The 19,977-nt window shown below is 45.4% G+C and overlaps 1 protein-coding gene and 1 non-coding gene across 2 annotated transcripts in view; both read right to left on the minus strand.

Moving 5' to 3' along the window:
• The window catches only part of DNAJC5 (DnaJ heat shock protein family (Hsp40) member C5), a 33,336-nt gene extending 19,075 nt beyond the window's left edge, over positions 1-14,261 (minus strand). Inside the window, exon 1 of the mRNA XM_064465433.1 lies at positions 14,093-14,261. The gene's annotated coding sequence lies outside the window, so the exon portion shown is untranslated. The remainder of the gene's footprint in view (positions 1-14,092) is intronic.
• Positions 14,262-14,436: 175 nt separating this feature from the next.
• Positions 14,437-14,508, minus strand: TRNAE-CUC (transfer RNA glutamic acid (anticodon CUC)). The gene has a single exon. It is a non-coding gene; the product is annotated as a tRNA-Glu (tRNA).
• Between the last annotated feature and the right edge of the window lie 5,469 nt (positions 14,509-19,977).

The raw sequence follows: 19,977 nt of genomic DNA on the forward strand, positions 1-19,977 counted from the left end.
ATGTTGTTAACAAAAAGAGGCGAGTACCTTTAGGATACCTCACTTCATGATCCATCTCTCATGTACGTGAGCTGTATCATAGTTCTCAAGTATTTGAAGAATCAATGCTGCAATTAAGGCTAAACAAACACACAATGTCAATAGACAAAACGGAAACTCCAAAGCCTTTATTTTCACATCCTCACTTGCTCACATGACTTGCAAAATAAACATGTATTGGAAAAATGATGTGAAAAGGCTGAAGATGAAGCAAACTGGCTAATACGGTCACTCAGAAGACTACTACTATTTTTAAAGGACTGTTCATGAACATTCCTCTAGCTGTCTTGAAATAGTAATTTTTAACCTATTAACTGAAGCACTAATATTTACTATTTCATTAAAGCATCAAAGAGTGAGTGTTTTGATGTTGCTTATATTTTTTAATAACACAGCACAAAAGCCTTTTAGCTAAATTTTGCTATTCAGTTTGTAGCCTTTCGCTAAAGGTCCTGTGAGAAATCTCCTATCCATAAAAGCATTCTGTTTTAACATGTGAATCCTGATGTAAATCTAACCTAGTATCCAGTAAATTAATGTCAAATGTATGCATCTTTCTCCCACAAACAACCACCTTACTATGGCCAAATTCATTTGCCTTTGGAACAGAAGACAGGTCTCCAACAGTGAAAGGCTGTGACACTAAAATCTTCATTAAATTCTCTTAAATAGCGGTTAAAAAAAAAAAATCCCACCCAAAACACAGAAACACACAGCTTTTAAATAAATAAAATCTGGGACAACACAACTTCTCTACTAAATTCAAGTCTAAATTCATGTAACATCATTAACAACTGCAAGGGATGTTACACTGAAACTTGTGACAAACTTTACAGTGATACAAGCATTGTTCCTCTAATAAACTTAGCAGATTAAAATTTAACCATTTAAGTCTTTTAACAGGTTGGACAGCAGACTTGTGATCTTGTACCTTTTGCAAGAGTAAGATTCGAACCTACTGAAGAAGGTTTTCCATATTAGGAGGAAAAAAAAGTATTAGAGTCACATTTTCTATCGTCTCTCCTCAACTAAAAGAATTACTCCGTAAAACCCTGGGGTTTTGAGTGGATTCTCTACTTCGGATTTCATTGTTCCTATTTAATCCTTCAGCAAAATTAAATTACTGTTTATGGCATTACAGTAGTTTATATGGCAGAGTGCAAGTGGCACAAACTGTATATGGCTATAAAGAACCCTACACCTGCTCATTCAGCTATTTAAAAATTTAGCAAAAACCTGTAGTTCTGTTTGCTTGCCTCATTACTACTCTTAATTGTTTCTCTATACAAATCTATGCAGTGTTTGAATTGCTGTAACTACTCATAGCATGCAAGTTCACTAGAACAAATCGGGAAAAACACAACATTCCTACTGTGGGCAGAATGATGCTGATGTCACTTATTTCTTCTGAAGAAGAAATACCTTACAGGTCTTCAAAATCATCAATACAGAGGTACAGCTCCATTTGTGCTAGGTGAGTGGAATAAACTCTATCAATTTAAAAAAATCATATTGCTAATGACTATACCAATATAGTCAAAGCATTAAACCTTTAAAATACAGAGGAAGTCTTGGAACAAACAGATGGGTTTCCTCACATAAAAATGGGGTTTATACTATTACATCACATCTGGAGGTAAGACAACTAAAGGCTTTTAAACAGCAGTGAAAGATGAAAAAAGTCTATTCACTCAGGTGACAAAAGGTTCAGAGATTGGTTCAATTGCCAAAAATGGGATCACTGACCTCTTGGAGGAGGCCAAGGCACGGATCCAATGCTTCGATGCTTTCGGTAGGTTAGGATGAGTTTTCTGTTGCATGAAGCAGTAACCGTGCAACAAACACACAGGGACTGAAACAACTTTAACAGCTGGTTACGGAGCCAGCAATGGTCTATGCAGCACTTTTTTACAGCACAGGCAGTTTTTGCCTGGTCAAAAAGAAGGAACACAGTGAGGTTACAGAGTACATCTGAAAAAGCCATATAAGCAGTCTGAGAGGCAAAAGAAATGGTGCAGTGACCTTCCCAGACATGAACACATATTTCAAATTACAAGTTGGTCAGCAAAGGGAAAGAGAGAGATTTATCAGAAGTTAATCTGGAAGGGCTGGGGAAGATTACCCTCCGTACTCATCTACAATAGCAGGAGATAGAGGGGGGGGGGAAAAAAAGTTGTTCCTATCTTCTTTTGCTATCAATTGTGGAGGCAGATGAAAAGGTAAATAAGGAATTTCTCCCCCTCAAAATTTAAATAACATACGAGCATGGGTTTACAACTTGCAAGATGCAGACCAAAATTATTTCAAAACTAATTTATTATTGGAATCACTTTGTTGTCAAATAAACACTCTTGGCAGTTGCAATCATGAACAGTTTTTGCTAACGACTTTGAAATTAATAGTCTATTTTAATGGGTAAAAAAGGAAAAACAAAGACCAGGTTGTACCGACAGCAGAAGTTAATTCACATATCTTCAACCTGATCTAAAATGATCAAGTCTGGTGTTTCTCTTTGAGAAACTTTACCTCTGTTTTCTGGTTATTAATCTCTGCCATTCAGTTCTTTAACGGTTATCTCTTCCCCGACCAAGCACACAAATCTTCCTTTCAAAAAGTTATTAATAAAAGAGCAAAACTAGCAGAACTGAACAGCAGAATTTATAAAGCCAAGTTTCCAGAAAGAATCACCCACCAAGCCACCTAGCTGAGGAAAGGAAAGCTAAAATGCCTTTATACGACGACCAGGAATCCAATGTAATTGTAACGTCAGAGCCTTTCTTTCTGTTTTACAGGGTAATTAGTTTTTAGTAATCTACAAGATTTTACTCTAAAAAATTAAGCCTATTTCTTTAATAATGCAGGCAGAAAAGAAACTTTTTTCCCCAATTCACTTTTACCTCACGTACCTGATCAGGTCCTCCCAGCCTAAGAAGATGCATAATTATTCAAGCAACACTTGTATCTGCTCAGTTAAGTTGTGAAGACTTTAGTTCCAAAGATTTTTGTCTTTTGCAAAGTTTAAAAATTAAGCATATCTAAAAATCCCTTCTTCTCCTGACTGCTCAACTGCATTGCCCCAGTTTTTTTGGAGAGTGGGGAGGAGACTTCACTGTTTCAGTATTTCACTTCCTCAAAGAAACTGCCAGAGAAAAGAACATTTTAATTTCCTTCTGTAAAAAACAAACAAACAAAAAAAAACCAGAAAAAACATGGGTTTCTAACATAAATTCAAGAACTTTTTTATTAGGCCATAAAAAAACCAAAGGCAAAACCAGCACAACAGATTTGTCTTCTGTTCAGATGTGATTGAATACTAATAAAGAGTTATAAAAAAACAAAACAACCCCAAAAACAAAACCAAACCACCACTCATTTCCCTTTCCCAATTGCAAGGCCGCATGCAGCACCGCAAGCTTCATCCAAAAAAGCCAGCAGAGCAGTCAAAGACAAGAAGAGCTGTTCTGGTGACCACTGCTGTGCTAGTGCTCGTGCCTAATAAGGACATCCCTATGCCGATAAATGTTGAGTTTTAATAACAACTTGTCCTATTCAACAGATACACACTGACGTAGCTTTCTGATGCAGACCTGGCAACCAAGTATAAGCTGGTATAGCCTCACATTAAGGCACTCCAAGCCATGACAGTAGCTCAGGAATCCAGGTCAGCAGAGCTACAGCACCTTCGGGTGACAGGTCCTTGGCGCAAAGGCACCGCTTGTCACCATTCCCTGTTAGTCAAACACCACAAGCACAATAGGCAGTCTCTCCTGCAGTCCTGCAGCTGAGAAAACTACACCAGGACAAAGCAGTCGGTGCTGTAAAAGATGTTTAAGGTGGAAAATAACATTTTCAACAACTTTCAAAAATGCCCTCAAAACCACTGCTTTCAGGAAAATACAGATTAAAATTATAAACACACCAATAATATTTTTTAAATCGCAAGCTCTTTTCCACCCTAGGATCACCAGGCTCTGCATGAACTGAAGCGTTGTGAACAAGCTGCAGCACTGGCATGAGTCCTGCCTGCCACCAAACTGCACTGTCCAGTTAAGCCTCAAAAAACCCCAAAACCAGACATGGCCAGGAATAAGAGGTCCCCTGACTACAAACAAGGCACAGGCTGTAGAATAAAAATCTTTCAAACCCAAAACACTGTGCTACAGTGAGGGGGGAGCACCAACCCAAGCAGACCAAGCTCCCCAAGCCCCCAGGTAAAGCTCTGCCCCAAACACAACTTGCCAACTGACAGAGAAACCACAAACTGCTTTTTCCGCAGCCAACCTCATCTGAATTAAGGACAACACTCTCCCAGCGGTCACGAGACCTCAAAGCATACCCTGCAATTCTGCAAATCAGAAGTATCAGAAGGGCCATAAAAATGATCCGAGGGCTGGAGCACCTCTGCTACGAGGACAGGCTGAGAGTTGGGGTTGTTCAGCCTGGGGAAGACAAGGCTCCGGGGAGACCTTATTGCAGCCTTCCAGTACTTCAAGGGGGTCTGTAGGAAAGACAGGGGCAACCTCTTTAGCAAGGCCTGTTGTGACAGGACAAGGGGTGATGGTTTTAAACTAAAGGAGGGTAGATTTAGACTGGATATTAGGAAAAAATTTTTTTTACAGTGAGGGTGGTGAAACACTGGCACAGGCTGCCCAGAGAGGTTATGGAGGCCCCATCCCTGGAAACATTCAAAGTTAGGCTGGACGGGGCTCTAAGCAGCCTGATCCAGTTGAAGATGTCCCTGCTCACTGCAAGGGGGTTGTACCAAATGTCCCCTAAAGGTCCCTTCCAGCCCAAACCATTCTATGATTCTATCCCTGCACAAACATGGAGTGGTAGAACAGATCTGAAAAAAATGTAAGTGAAATGGCAAGTCATGAACACAGGTTTACTAAACTAATTGATACAAACGAACAAAATAAATATTTTGGACATGCAAGACATTCTCCAGTCTTCTTCATACAACAGATTCCTCCTCATTGGACACTGTCAGACATTACAGAAAATGGTTTAAAAAGCACAAGGAGACGAGTTCCATACTTGCCCCATTCAACTCCCCAGCACATGGACATTTAGAAGCATAAAAGAATTTAAGACTTATGATTTTCATGATGAAATCTGAACTGACCGGCACAGCTTCTCTCACTCAAACTTTTACTTATTGTTTTGGCAAGAACACACAATAAAATTCCTTTTCTTTTGAAGGCTGGTTGATGCTGGAGGGGCATACCTTCATGGCAAATATTTTTGTTTCATCTCGGGTCAACAAAAGCAGAGCCCATGTCCAGAGGTAAATACACAGTAAGACAGAGCAGAGAGCACCTTGGGATAGATGACACACTGCTTCCCTAGTGATCAAGTCCAGTTTTCACATCACTGAAGAAAGTCACTATGAATCCACTGCTAACGTAACTATATTCCTATAACACACCAAGAATATATGAACCAGAATAGAACTCATACATTTGCGTCAGTCTGGACTGCGAGGTGCTCAGGACCTAAGGCCTTCTATATTGTCTCCACCAGCTCATTTGGCTAGAAATACCCAAACAAATCACAGGGTTGGATTAAAATTGGTTTTAATTTAAAGTGACATTTTCTTACAGGAGAAACTCTTTGGTATTTTCTAACTACACAGTGCAGTTTCACCAACAAAAAGATTTATTCTGTCCTACTCCTACAGAAACCATATTGATATTTATTTCCGTCATTCTCTCTCTCTGCATACATTTAATCTGCAAACTGCGTGATGAAGTATGTCCTCAGTGCCGCCATTCGGTCTGGCAATAGTATTTCATGGCTGCTTCAAAAAAAAAAGCAAGGCCATGATTTAGAAATAATAAGGCAACTGAGAATGGTATTTGTCCTACTGATTTTCCCACTAACTCACAAGTGATTAACAACAAAAGACACAGCTTGAAGTTCAGACCATAGAGTTAGTTTGCAAACCTGGTACTTATGGAAAAACCATGTTGTAGACTTTAATTGTAACTGAGTTTTCTAACATTATAATTGGGATAAGAACTAGAATATCTAAACGCATGTAGATTTTATTAACTAAGTGTTCAGAGTGGAATCGCGCTGCAGAGGACTTAAAACAAAAATGCCACTATTACACTGATGCATAATTTTATCACCGCCGTTTCCAATGCACGTGGCTTTTAGTTTCAGTGTAAAGCAGAGAATTACCACATTTAGTCTTTTTTCCACCTAAAGTAATAACTGAGAACAAAACCAGAAAACCCCATAGTTTTTTGTGACTGTGATGTTTTTATTCCTCCCTCTGATCTTAACTGACACCACAGTATGAGAGATGTCTCTTCAGCGTGCCTGTATGCACGACATGACACTGTCAATGCAATGTTAAACCAGTGGTGGTCTTACACATACTCCCCAAAGCAAGAGTGCATCTTCCTGAGGATCATTTGGAGGAACAGAATTAGTTACAAAATAGCACCTTTCCTCTTTTAGGGTTATTTTAAAATAATATTTTATACATCTACACATTTAAACAGCCTCAAAACAGCAAGGAATAAAGAGTGAAAGTCAACATAGAAAGATAATTTTTGACATGCAAGAGGGACTAACTGGGTTTTATACAGAAGATGTCAACAGAACAAGTCACTGGAAGAAATGTGGTTTTAAGATAAGATATAGGAAACTGGGGTAAGGAATTGCACATTGTAGGACAACTATAGAAGATGCTGGGTTTTCATCACCCAAGATATTTCATCCAACATACATTCCATTTCAAGACCAGTAATAAAAAATAAAGCCATGTTGATTGTTGTCCCTGTTATCCAAACCGTTCAGTGAAACACCAAGGTATGCTTGGGAAATAACTATGCACCTTCCAAACACTTTTTTATTAGCTCTGTTTGCCTGGTTTTCTTAAGTTAACTGTGAATAGCAAGTGCTGTGGCAAAGCAATTTTTAAGAGTGCAACAAGAATGAAGTGAGCAAGTGTGGAAATTGGGAACTTCGTAGGAAAAAGAAAGAAAGAGGGAGTCAGTTATTAAGGAAGATAAATATTTTTACTAATTACTGTCCAGGCAAAACATTTCTGTTCAATATGCATTAACTTTTGCCATGTGATAAAAATGGTCTACTCAAAGCAAGGACATCAATGTTAGGGCCTTCAGAAGAATGACTGACTGACTAGTCACTTGTCAAACCAACCCCCAATGATAACAGAAGAAATTTTCTGAAGAAAAGACATGGCTCATTGCCCATTTTTCTTTCACCACAGACCAGGGTAACTCCTTAAGACACACAACAGGATCCTACATGTGTGGAGAAGCGGTGTCCCTGTGCGACACGGCTTGTTAGTTAGTTTTATTCCTAAAGCTCACAAAGAACAGCAACTCAGAATGAACCTGGAACTTAAATCAATTCACTGCTCTGAACAGTAACTGAATCAGTTCTTTTAACTCAATTTAGAACGGGAAATATGTCTGCTTATAGCTTCCAATAAACAGCTCACCTCATATTTCAGTGGAGGCACTGAACAATTTCGTGGTCCCTTCCCTCCTCCTCCAGGAGTAGCAGACGAGGAGATGCCAAGGGGTGCTGGGAAGAGTAAAGTATCTAGGAGCAGTAGAAGCTAAACCATGCAGGCAAGAAGGAAAAGAAACAGACCCCTGCTCCCGCCAAGGTCCTACCAGCCATGCCAAACCATCTCACCCTTTTCCAGAACTTGCAGAACGCAGCTGGGTTCCCTGCCCGAAACACTACACAGATCAAGTCAGTTGAGGCGCATCTGATCAGTCCAACTGTTTTGGATCAAAGCAGTTATCGCTCTGACCTGGAACTGTACCAGGATAACTCCAGTCCCCGACAGACCTGAACTAGAGCAGAACTTAAAAAGTACTGTTTCAATTCCCTGTCCAGATACCAGATGATTTCACAAGGATTCTGTATGCCCTTTGTAAAAGCACATGAACACTCATTAATTTTATTCCTCTTCTACCCTCTGTTATCACAGCACTACACGTCTCCCAAAGACACACTGCTCCAGTATCTGAACAAGATTTTAACACATCCCATTTTGCCCGCTGACCCCCTTCTCGCACTTCTAAATATCAGAAGCAGGACTGCCAGCTTTCATGCTGACCTCATAACTACAAAGTAGTAAAGAAAAATTAAGACATTTCTTAAGATTTTTTTTTTAATCCCCTAATTGTACACCATCAAGTAACAATAGATGCAACCCAAAATCAGAAATATCTCACTTGGTGCAACCTAGTCTTGGTAGAATGAATTTCCTGAACTTGGCACCTTCTAGATTACTGCAGACACTGACACCAGTAACTACGAACAAAAACACTGGGGGTTAGGCTTCCCAAGTCCCCCTCCTCTCTACAAGCAGCTTTAAACCTAATTATGTTTTTACAGTAAGTGTCCCTAAATCCTTATGCCATGAAAAGCAGGTTCGTAAGGAAAATTCTGTAACGACTGACCCAGTCTAGGCAAAGATCCACATTACACACCATGCACTGCAGCTGTGACACAAAAATTACAAACTATTTCTGAGCACAAATAAAACTGCTAAGATATTACCATCACAGTAACAGAAAATCCTGTTAAGACATAAAATATGTAATGACAGATGGAAGGGAAAAGAATATTTTCATTTGAAATACAGCCAAAAATTTAAATTTAAAGGGGAAAAGCAAACAGAAAACCACTGCAAGTTACTTTTTGTAACTGCGTAATTGGCTACTGTAATGACATCAGTAAGCTTTGGACTTTTCCCATCCACATGGCAAAATATTATCAACATATAGGTCCTATATATCCACCTTTTCTACAGATTGTCTGTAAAAGCCACAAGTGTTCCAGAATCCCTACCACTGCCACCTAACACAGCTTTAGTAAGACACAGATGAAACCAAGTAAGGACTGTGAAGTCCCATGCGACGAAAGCAAAGGCAGGATGGTGTAAGTCAGTGTTCCTAGAGCAAGCAGTTAAAAAAAACGGTTCTTGACAGATACATAAATACATATTCTTGGAGGGAAGAGGAAGCCCAGAAGGCAGGCGGGGGGAAAAGTGGGGCGCTGGCTGGATCTCTGGTTTGTGCTCTTCTATCAACCTCCCCGCACTGCTATTAGATATTGCCTGTTGTTGCAATCAGATGTAAAGAACTATTTACTTGCATCATTCATCTGTCAGAAGCCATCAGGCCATCACCATGACAAAAATACCAGTTAAAGGCAACACACTCATGATGGCTCATCTTTTGCTGCTGTGCTAAATTTTAAAAACAGAACTATATATTGTGTCATGAAAAAAACCCTTGGTTCTTTACCACCGCTTTGATAAGAGGTAACTAAATACCACTGGGGTTCTTTGTATGCTGAACCATTCACCCCACATGGTTTAGATCATGGTACTGAAGTATATTAAAAAGAAAAAATTTCATCAAAAAACCCTATTCTCACTACAAAATCCTTGAGCAGATCACAAAAGAGGAGGTAGCAGCTGCTAATTTAAATTTACTCAGGCCTAGAAGACCCGTTCCGTTTGCAAGGGAGCTACTGTACTGCTGCAAGCCACACGCCTTCGATTTTCTTCTACCAATGCATGCACAAGAGGATGGAAAACTTGCACCCAGAAGAAAAACGTTCTGAAATTTTACAGTTGGCCCTACAATATGCTGGCACTGAAAGTGTTTCAGCATTGCTGAAGAAGGCATAAAAGGAGTTTAAAAAGGCACGTTTTATTGCAATGCAGATACAAGGTAAGCACACAGGAGAATTTGCCAGGACATAAGAAATCTGAATGTATGCTAAAGCAATCTTATTCACCTTCTCCCGAGAAAAACCTACACATCAACAATGCACTAGAGACCACTCAATCTAACACCAATTATTATTATTTAGCTATTCTATGCACACAGAAAAAAAGTTACATTTCTTGGTAGCTACTATTACTTCATTAAAAATATTTAAACAATCTTTTGAGGCACTTTCATTCTGGAATGCAGTTCTTTTTTATCAACTTACACCGCCTGAAATAGGAAACAAAGTTGTCTCCAAAGCTAACACATGTACTTTCTAACAATTGTGCTTCGTATGTTTTTATGGATTAAGAAAATTCTTTAAGTGAACTTCTAAGAAAATCTGCGGATACAGCACTATTCAAACTCCTGTCTTTCAAGATAAAAAGCAGTCACAGGTTAACCAACCAGCATCAACACATAGTAGTTAACATAGTAACAAAACCATAAGGATAAAAAACACATTAAAACAATGATAAGAATTCACAAACAGCTTGAGAGATTATAAGCATTTGCAACCTGCTGACAGCATACGCTGACCAGGTGCCCCAAGGTCACTCCTCAACTTCCTTTTTATCCTACAAGTCTTTTCTTTTGCAAATGTCTGAATGTGTGGAAGAGCTTTGATGACCAGGGCAGGACACTTCTAAACCAATATTGCTTAATTCAAATTACTTCAATGACTGGAGCACAAGGAAAACAACTTTTTCTATTAAAAAAAAAACCAAACCAGTGCAACACTTTGCTTTGGTCCTCAGCATTAGCCACGTTCCTCATCCCTCCTCCTGTATTTTGCCATGACCCATCTGTCTTACGGCACAGGTGGCCACACAACCATTTCCTGAGACCATGGACTGGCCCACTGCAGCCCTCCGTGCCATCTGCTTACAAGTTGGGGGTCACCTCGCGGAAACCAAGCAACTTGCCAAACTGCATACACCCACTACTTGAAAATATCTTTTCCTCAGACTAGTGGAGAGCGCCAGAAGAGCCACATCTTCCTAGGCAGAGGCAATCCCTCTCTAGTGCTCCAGGTAAACCTGGAGGAGAAGAGAGGCCACGAGAGCACAGCTGCAGCAAAGCCCGAAGCTAGACTGCAAGCAGCAAAGCCAAACGAAGAGGACTCGCATGGCTCGAGACCAAACTGAAGGAAACCAGTTAGTGTATTAAAATTACCTTAAATTAATCCCCATGCTTGTGTGTTTGACGGGACAGCAGTGAAAATACTGGCAGGTGCCATTTGGCATGCTCTGGGGAGGACACTGGCGCTCAGTCTATGTATAAGCTTTGCAGAAAAGTTCTGCCAACCCCCTCCCTTCCTAAACATAACCAGATAAAAATATTTTTATCTGGTTATTAACATCAGTCATACTTTAAAAGAGGAAACACTGGCAAACTGATCAAAAAGGGGAAATATGGCAATTATCACAGGCCAGCTGCAGTACTGTTATTATAAGTCAAGTCATTTAACAGACAGGTAAGATTTGCAGAACCATCTCCTATTCTTAAATTGTGCCCACCTCCCCAGAGAGGATATTTTGGCATTTGAATTCATAAAATCAGAGAGTCATATCAGCAACTTTTTACATTTAACTGAAAACATGATTTCTGAAGTAATCCAGTTCGGCTTCCATTAGCATTCACTATCAAAATGCTTAAACACAGACAAAATGCCTTCTTGGAGCTCACAAAGAGAAGAAATATGATGATTAAGAACATCATTGCTGACAACTACCACCTCCCTCACAGCAAAACCCACAAACAAGGCCCGAAGTCTCAAATCAACATTCATACTGCCAGGTTGCTAAATCACATTCTGGTACCACTCAATTCTTTCCCAAGTATGAAGATCCAAGGAACACCGCTGACTTGATGGGCGCCTTCGTACAGCATGGTAAGAAAAGCCTGTCCGCATCAGAGCTGTATTTCGACGCCTGCTCTGATCTTCTGCTGCCAAACAAGTCTCTGGCAGGCTCCAACCATCTTGGGTAACTTCATAACTGAAGTCAGGTCGGTGACTGCACCACCTCAGCCACAAACCACATCAAGTTACTCCACTTCAGCTGTAGACCATGGCAACGCTAACCTCCAACGGACCAGGCAGCGGGTTGCTTGGCGTTTAGGAAGACTGAAAGGGTGTTTATACTTCTTGGGAATAATCAACATGGATATAAGGTCTACGCTACAAGACAAAAGATACTAAAAAAGTTACTTTTTTCAGATGCTCGCTGATAAAAGGTGGTTAAATATAGCACACAGCCACCCTGTGAAGTTGGGAAATCTCTACTTTGGTTTCACCAGCACTTTGAACTTACAGCCTGCAATTTATCAATACAAGACATGAAAAATTTAGAAGGAAAATGACCACGCTGCAGCATCTCCCCTTTCATTTAAATACTGTGGACAATCACTAAGAAAAAATGCAGGAGAGAGGGAAAGCAGCATTTATTTACGCTTGTAAAAAGCTATTTGACTGAAAATCTCATTTCCAAACTCAGGGGCACCCACAAAGCAGATTCTGCACGGCCAGCATCACAACAAGTTTCTCAAAGTCCTTAGAGCAATGTGAGGAAACCACAGGAAGATGCTCAATAAAAATAAACTTCTTTTCATCCTACACTCTATATATTAAAGTCAATTTCTCTTCAACTCCAGCTTTTGCTTCCCCTCTTTTCTCCCTCCCAGAGCACAGTGTACTTGAATTATCAGAGCTAATTCATTAATGCAAATTAATTTGGCATCTATTTCTCAGGATCTCTTAGTCAGATTAGGACTCTATCATCTTCTATCAAAAGCAAACAAAATGCCAACACTGATCTCAAGCAGCCTGAAACCAACAGATGCCTTAGAACTCAAAAACGCCTCTACTGAAATCCTGGTCTAAAGAATAAATTCCACTTAAAGGTGGCTGCTACTATTCAAGAATTTAAATAGGTACAATCCTGACGCATTTCAAAAGGAAATCCTTTCAGATTTGCATACTTTCGATAGCTTAATTTCCCCAATGAAATGGGTGAAACACCACCGGTCAGCCACTGGGTGAGTTCGGCCTGCAAGTTTGTGCTTCAATAGCAGCAAACTAATTTGGTATTTAAGCACACACAGAACACTTCCATTTGCTTAAGATACACTAGCATGAGATCGTTAGGCAGACATCAGCTAGGAGAATTACACTATTTCATACTGGTTTAAGATGATGTTCCAAATTTATGCCATTTTTTTAAGCTTTACCGCAGAAGAGAGAATATTAAGCATACAGGGCTCTACAGCATTGTCTCACAGCGCACAAAAATTAATACCACAATAAAAACAAATCCAAAAAAGATAAAACCGTTTGGCTTTCCTTTCTGTGTCATACGAATGGCCTTCACCGTGCTCTCCGAGGGAGAAGCGGCTCCATCAGTGCAATATACTCCAGTAATAAAGTCAACAGCTTTGTGTCACTATAACAGCAAGATATTGAAAAAGCATAAAAGCAAGTGCGACGCGTTATCAGCAAACGAGCTGTCACTGTTTTGCCCAGGTGCATTCCATATCGCTGGAATTACCTGACCAGAATCATTAACCCAAGAGCCAGAAGGCACTGCACAAATAAATAAAATTATGCTGCCTTTGCAAGTTTCTCATCATAAAGGCTGGATTTACTTCCCATTGCCAATACACCGTTCATTAAGCATGTCATAATCCGAGCAGTTATAAATTACGTTTTTAAAAATTAAGCAGAATAACATATGGAAAGGGGAACCAAAAATCATCCCAGATCCCTCCAGTGAAAAAAAAAAAAAACTAGTCACTGTGAGTCACGCCTCACGCACGACACAAATGACTTTCATTTAGAATTCACCTTTCCAGGCCTTTTGTTGGGTTTTTTTTTCGGGTTTTGGGGGTTTTTTTCCCCCCCCTCAATCTGCACAGCTCAGAGGCAGAGGACGCAGGCCCCTAAACCCCCACGCGTGAACGCGCATGTGGGTGTCGGGGGCAGCAGGGATTTCCACAGAACCCCCCACCCGGGGCAGGAGGTTCCCGAGATGCGGGGCGCGGGTGGGGAAGCCCCGCAGGGCCGCCCCCGGTCCCCCGCCAGCCGGTGCCCCCCGGGCAGGGGCAGAAGCAGGCGGAGACACCGCGCCCTGCCCCGGAGCCCCCCCCTCCGCCGCCTCCCCCTCACCCCAGACCGCCCCGCTCCCCTCACGGCCCCTCGCCCCGGCAGCACCAGCTCCATCTTGGCCTCCGCCAGCCGGCCGGGCCCGCCGCGGCCCGGCCCCGCCGCCGCGCCTCACCTGCGCCCCGAGGGCGGGGGCTGGGCAGCCCCGGGCGGGGGCGGCCCCCACGCTGCGGGCGGCTCCTCCCGGCGCGGAGCGGCCGCGGGTCGCGGCGGGGCTCCCTCAGCCGCCGCCGCCAGACACCGAGCGGGACCCGGCGAACGCCGACGGCGGGCGCGGGAGGGGCCAGCGCACCGCGCCTGCGCAGCGCCGCCAGGCAGGGCCCCCCCCCGCGCGCAAACACACCCCCGCGGGGCGCGGGCATGCGCCCGCAGCGCATTCTGCGTGTGCGGAGCGGGTTTGGGGGGTGCGTGGTAAAGCGCGGGGGGGGGGGGGCGCGAAAAGCGGGGTAAAAGTAAGCCTTCCCTGACCGGGAATCGAACCCGGGCCGCGGCGGTGAGAGCGCCGAATCCTAACCACTAGACCACCAGGGAGCGATGAGAGTGCTTCCCGCCCGCCGCTGTTCCCGCGCCGCCGCCGGGGCCGCGCAGGGGCTGCAGCGACACATCCCCCTTCGGCTGCAGGTTTCATAGAATCGTAGGGTGGTATGGCCTGGCAGGGACCTTCAGAGGGCATCTAGTCCAACCCTCATTTGGGAGTTTGCTGCTTTTCCAGGTGGTGTCCGGGGTGCTCAGCCCCCAGCGCCCATGCATATTGACCCTCAGTTTTAAATTACATTTGTGCAGCACCTTCATCATCTATACTTTTTCTCGGGGTGCTGTACCCAGCCTGCCACCTGCACATCCCCACATGGACTGCCAGCTCTTGTATGCCCCAGAAGGATGGTGCTGAGCCAGTTCCTGTTAACAAACAAACCACCACTTACAATTAGAGGAAAACAGGTTTTTTTAAGCTCAAGAGTCAGAGTGGTTTTTTCAGTTGCTCAAGTTTCCTGGCACTCCTTGCCGCTCCCTGGAGAACGCTGCTGTTTCCCACTGGTGGGTGAAAGTCTGATTTCCCCCTCCCCCATCCAGCGTGTCCTGGAGTGGGTGACCCCAGTGCCGATGTAGAAACACTGCCCAGGCACCACAGCTTGCCCTGGCTGTCCCTCCTACCACCCTGGCATGGCCCCACTGGCTTGTGACCTCCCCGCATGGTTCTGATAGCCTTTCCCGACTGCTGCCTTTGACTCACGTTTTAAAGAAATGAACGATGATGGATCCCATTTGCCAACAGAGTGATCACAATTAATCATGCACCCACACCCTCTTCTTGCTCCAGCCCCAATTCCTTCAACAGCTGCCAAGTCCCCATTCCCAGCCTAGCTCTGGCACTGATGCTCCAGGGGCACCCGGTACCTCTCCCCATCCAAAACACCACCTACGTGCAAGAGCTCCCCAGCACTGACCTTGCACAGAGCCTGCACCCAAGAAGAGATGCTGAAAGCACCCCAGCACCCACGCAGGGCCAGCCCATGCTGCTCGCATTCACAGTGACACAAGGAGGCGTCCATGGGCAGAGGAGCCCTGGGCCAGCGCTTGGCTCTGGATGCTGCCTGCTCAGCCAGGGATGAGCGCAGGCTCCCAGTCACTGGAGCAGTTGTGCAACCCCTCTCACGAGCATAAATGTCAAATTCCTTAAAAACTCTTCATAGAACCACAGAATGTCCAGAGTTGGAAGGGACCCACAAGGATCATTGAGTCCAACTCCTGTCCCTGCACAGGACAACCCCAAAATTCACACCATGTCTTTGAGGACATTGTCCAAGTGTTTCCTGAATATCATCAGGCTTGGTGCTGTGACTGCCTCCCTGAGGAGCCTGTTCCAGCGCCCCACCACCCTTTTCCTAATATCCAACCTAAACCTCCCCTGGCACATCTCCCTGCCATTCCCTCGGGTCCTGTCGTTGGTCACCAGAGAGAAGAGACCGGCGCCTGCCCCTCCTCCTCCCCTTGTGAGGACGCTGCAGACTGCAATGAGGTCTGCCCTCAGCCTCCTCTTCTCCAGGCTGAACAAACCAAGTAACTTTAGCCACTTCTCATACAGTTTCTCCTCTAAACTCCACCAATTTTGTGGCCCTCCTCTGGATGCCCTCTAGTAGCTTTATATCCTTAATGTACTGTGGCACCCAAAACTGCACCCAGCACTCGAGGCGAGGCTGCACCAGCTTGCCACTGTTTAGGCTGAGGACTGGGACACAGTATCAGCACAGAAAAATTATTCCTTCTAGCTTTTTGCAATCAGTTGCTTTTTGATTCTGCTGTTTATCTGCTCATTCCCACTTTGTGGGATAGAGCAATCCAGCTTCCCCCTACAGAATCACAGAATGGTAGTGGTTAGAAGGGACCTCTGGAGATCATCTGTCCAACCCCCTGCTTCAGCAGGGACACAGGAACCCATCCAGACAAGTTTTAAATGTCTCCAGGGAAGGAGACTTCACAGCCTCCCTGGGCAACCTGTGCCCCTGCTCTGGCACCCGCACAGGGAAGTTTTTTCTCATATTGAGGTGGAGCTTCCTCTGTTCCAACTTGAGCCCACTGCCCCTTGTCCTGTCACTGGGCCCTATTGAAAAGAGCCTAGTCCCATCGTACTGACACCACCCTTTAGATATTTATAGGTATTGATGAAATCCCCCCTCAGTCTTCTCTTCTCCGGGCTGAACAAGCCCAGGTCTCTCAGCCTTTCCTCATAAGGGAGATGCCCCAGTCCCCTGATCATCTTAGTAACTATCCGCTGGACTTGCTCAAGCAGTTCCACATCCTTCTTAAACTGGGGGGGCCCAAAACTGGACACAGTACTCCAAATATGGTCTCACCAGGGCAGAGTAGAGGGGGAGGATAACCTCCCTCGAGCTGCTGGCCACACTCCTTTTAATACAGCCCAGAATATTGTTGGCCTTCTTGGCCACAAGGGTACGGTGCTGGTTCATGGTCAGCTTGCTGCCCACCGGCACCCCCAGGACCTTCTCAGCAGAGCCGCTTTCCAGCAGGTCACCCCCAGCCTGTGCTGGTGCGGGGGGTTGTTCCTCCCCAGGGGCAGGACCTTGCACTTGCTCTTGTTGAATTTCATCACGTTCCCCTCGGCCCAGCTCTCCAGCCTGTCCAGCTCTCGCTGGATGGCAGCACGGCCTTCTGGTGTATCAGCCACTCCTCCCAGCTGGGTATCATCAGCGAACTTGCTGAGGGGTCACTCTGTCCCTTCGTGCAGGTCATTGATGAATATGTTGAACAGGACTGGACCCAGCACAGAGCCCTGGGGAACACCACTAGCCACGGGCCTCCAGCCAGACTCTGCTCCACTGGTCACAACCCTCTGAGTTCTGTTGTTGAGCCAGCTCTCAATCCACATCACTGTCCACTCAGCCAACCCACACTTCCCTAGCTTGCCTGTGAGGAGGCTATGGGAGACAGTGTTGAATGCCTCACTGAAGTCAAGACAGACAACATCCACTGCTCTCCCTTCATCGACCCAGCCAGTCACGCCATTGTAGAAGGCTATCTGGTTGGTCAGGCATGATCTTCTACCTGTGATGCTCCCAAGGAAGCCCCCGCACCTTGTGCTCCTCTGCCCAAACCGTCCCATTTTCAGGTGCAGGTACTCACCCTCTCTTTTACAGTGATGCAGGTTTCCTTTCAATGGCTCAGGCATTCCAGTGCTCTGCACTGGACTTTCCCAAACTCTCCTTTCCATGGCAGTGCACGAACCGAGAGCAAGGGCATGGGATGCTGCACTGCCTGGCCACCATGTGTCACTTCATGCTTTGGGGTTTAGGAAACTCCCAGTGCCGCAGGAGTGAGGGGTCTGTGCATTGCTGGGATGAGGGCTCCCATCCTTTTCCTCACAGGCAGGAGACAAAAATCCCAAATGCCCTGGGAAGTTTTCATTTCACCCAAGAGGGTGAGCCTGTCCCTGGGTGCTTGCTGGCAGGGGACAATGACTGCCAAGTCTCTTTCATGTGTCACCACACCCAAAAATGTGGCTTTGGGCTTCCTCAGGAGCACCTACTGCTCTCTCTTCCCTGGTGAATCTCAGCTCCCACCTGTTTGCTCAGTGCTTGCCCAGTTATGGACCTAAATTATACCCCCAACCCATCCAGCAGAGCAGCCGAGGTCAGCAGCAGGACCCGGCTGCACAGAGACACTGCTGCATGAGCCCCCGGCTAGGAGATGCATCAGGAACAGGCTGTCTGTGCCACCCAGCCCCATCCTTTGCACCATGGAGCTGGCAGGGACAAATGCAGCAGTGGGAGGTGTGGGGAGAGATGAGCATCCCCCTGGGGGAGGCAGCGGAGGCACCGTCATGGGAAAAGCCTCTCGCCAGCTACCACATCCCCAGTTAATAACATCCACTCAGCATGGACCCCCCTGGAACATGGGAGCAATCAGGGGAGGCCCAGTGAGTCATCAGTGATGAGGAAAGAAAAGGAAAATCATGCGGTAAAACCAAAGGAGCAGGAAAGAGGAGACGCTGTTTTGGTTGCTGGCTCTGTCGCTGCCTGTAAAGATCTCAATGCTGACAGGGCTCACGTGCTGGCCTCGTTAGTGTAGATTTAATACTGGGATGTTTCATTTAAGGGAAGCAACAGGAAAAAGAGGGAGGAGAGAGAAGTGACTCTGTAAAAGCTCCAGGATAAACCCTCTCCAGGCTCCGAGGCAGCAGGACAGCCACTCAGGGACACGGGGCTGCCCCCGAGCCCCTCTGAGCAGCTCTGGCTCACCAAGGCTGTTGGCAGGGGGTGATCAGAAGAGGAATATTGCTGTCAAAGCCTTCTCCCCTGGTTACAACAGAATACGCAGATGCTCACAAGGCTGCTGGGGCTTCGTATGCTCCCGGTCTTGAGTTTTTGCAGGGAAGGAAGCCGCATGCCCTCTGTCCTTTGCACAGGACGCTGCAGTCCAGCACCCATCCCCGAAGGAAACTGGAGGTTTGCACCTGCAAGAGCTGCCAGGAGCATACTTAGAAGTGACCAAAAGTGATAAAAATGCTGTCAAGCCTGTAACCAGGAAGGAAAGGCTTAATTAACCTTCCTTCAAAACACCTGAGATCCCTCACTGGAAGGTGCCTGGGGAGGTGAAAAAGCATCTGCCTGCCCCTAGGGCTCTCGCAGGAGAGCTCACAGCCCCAGCTCCGAAGCCTGGGGGCTCCCTGCAGCACCCCTCCTCCAGGACTGGGTATCGTACCAAGCCCTTTGCTCTCAGACCCAGTTGCAGAGGTATAGTTTAAATTACAGAAGTAGCAAAAGAAAAACCCTCAAAACAAACAAAAACCCCAAACCCCACAAAAACCAAAACCAAACCCTCAGCACCAAGCAGATGCTTCAAACCTAGTCAGGGATCCTTCCTCTGAAAGCACAGCACACCGGGCAGCTATGGAGCTCTGCTGGCCTCCCTCACAACCTATTTGCTGGCTCTCCGTTGCCCTTTTAAATTTAAGAGAGCAGCTCCTGACTCCAGTCATACATTCGCTGCTCCCCCTGCACCGTGCTGTTTAAATCAGTAGCAACTGCCAGAGCTTCCAAGAAGCCGATTCCCGGAGGTATCATGCCGTAAATCCGAGCCAGCACCACAGCTGCTGCTTTTCCACATTAGAAGTTTCTCCAGCCTCACCCCCACTGCCAAGGTTACTGCTGCGACTGCGGTCCTATGCTCCGAGCTCAGGAGAACGGCGAGGGGGGAGCTGGAGGCACATCTGTGTGGTTCACCTACGGCACCGGCAGCGCAGGTGGCAACGCAGAGGGTACTTGGAGGGTAAGTGTGGGCTTGTAGCTCACCGGCCCTCAGTTGAGCACAGGTATGTCTCAGGAACCAGCTGGAGTTTGGTGTCTTGAAAAGGAAACATCAGACTGTAAATATTATTTGGTACGCCCTAAGAAAGCATCCGGAGAGCTGATGGACAAGCAAGCCAGAAGGATATGATGGACTACAATATTTCAGTTGCTTCTCACCTCACGCTGCTGCAGGCAG

The sequence above is a fragment of the Phalacrocorax carbo genome, chromosome 14 (genome assembly GCF_963921805.1).
Source record: "Phalacrocorax carbo chromosome 14, bPhaCar2.1, whole genome shotgun sequence".
Classification (NCBI taxonomy): Eukaryota; Metazoa; Chordata; class Aves; order Suliformes; family Phalacrocoracidae; genus Phalacrocorax; species Phalacrocorax carbo.